We start from the raw sequence: 1,364 nt of genomic DNA, 5'->3' as shown, positions 1-1,364 counted from the left end.
CTTTTTCCACCCCTCCTGACCATTTCATTTTATGCTTTACCTTCCCCTACACAACTTCTTTTTCATTCAGGCTTTTCAATTTCTTTGTCTTTTTCTGTATAATTTTTCTCCAAACGCACTCTTTCTTCAACAGGGATAGGTCTCTGGGTTGGCCCCTCACCTGTAATTAGGTGGCCAAGCAAAGTAAGATTTGCTTTAGGGATGTGAAAGGTTAAACATTTAACTGACAAATGCAGTGATAACCAGCTATCCCTTAGCTCAGGGCTGGGCAGTGTTGCAGGGAGGGTGTGAAGGGAAGCTGCAGGTGTCCCAGAAGGAACCAGAAAGCAGCAGGGAGGACCTAGGAGGGGAGAGGGACTCCCCTTAGCACCCACAGCTTAAGAGGAAAACAGCAAGCAACCTACAACAGGGATCCTAGTTTTCTCTGTTAAAAAAATCCAAAACTTTCCAGCTATCTGAGTTGGTCTAATAAAAGATATCGCATTTACCCAAAGAACCTTATCTGCCTATGTCCTTAGGCCAATATGGCTACAACATACACCCCTGATAAAAATCCGTCATTCTGCAATTGAAACCCCCACAAATCAGCATTTCTCTGCGATTAAAATAAAACACCACTATATATAGCGGTATCAATCGAACATGACAACTTTAAAGCAGTTTGGAAGCCTGTCAGTGCCTCAAAAAAATGAACTGCAAAGACTTATATACTTTGGTGTTTGACTTAGATTTCTTTTTTTTTTTTTTTACCGTGGAAACCTCCGCCTCCCCGCCCCCTCCGCTCACCAAGAACAGAGAGGCCCCTCCACCCCACCCTCTGCTTTGTGGCCCTGAGCAGCTCCTCACCCCCTAATCCACAGTCCCCCCTGCCCTCGAGCCCTGCTCCCGACCCGCTGCCTCTGCCCCTGCCTTCAGCGTGTGGGGCAGGGGAGGTGCCCGACCCATGGGCAGTGGTGCCACCTCAGTCAGGAGGGCATGTCCCCCGCAGCAAGAGACCAGTCAGCGGCCGTGAGGGGGAGGGGGACAGTTCCCACACCTCCAGTCTCCCAGCCCTTGCTCATCGCTCACCTGTCACGCGGCGGCAACGCCAGCGGCGGGAGCAGCTGCCGGAAGTGCTGGGGGAGGCGGAAACGCCCCGCGCCGGAAACAGACGCGCGGGGGCGGGCCGGGCCATGGCGGTGGCCGGGGAGGTGTTCGTGCGGGATTGTAGCTCGCGGCTGCCCGGCGGCTTCTGGGTGGCGGCGGGCGTGTGGCTGGAGAAGCCGCACGTACTGAACCGGCGGTTGTGCGGCTGCCTCCTGGGCGCGGAGGGCGCGCTGCCCCCGGCGGACGGCACGGGCTCCGCGGCGCTGGCGGCGGCCTGC

General features: G+C 55.6%; 1 protein-coding gene across 1 annotated transcript in view; it reads left to right on the top strand.

The window, feature by feature from the left end:
- TRMT44 (tRNA methyltransferase 44 homolog (S. cerevisiae)) overlaps window positions 1-1,364 on the top strand; it is a gene marked incomplete at its 5' end in the record, with an annotated part of 33,659 nt that overhangs the window by 962 nt on the left and 31,333 nt on the right. The gene's annotated exons all lie outside the window — the stretch shown is intronic.

Source organism: Crocodylus porosus, unplaced genomic scaffold (assembly GCF_001723895.1).
Source record: "Crocodylus porosus isolate Cpor-Errol unplaced genomic scaffold, CroPor_comp1, whole genome shotgun sequence".
Classification (NCBI taxonomy): Eukaryota; Metazoa; Chordata; order Crocodylia; family Crocodylidae; genus Crocodylus; species Crocodylus porosus.
Note: the sequence above shows the minus strand (reverse complement) of the source record. Positions and strands in the feature narration are given on the sequence as shown.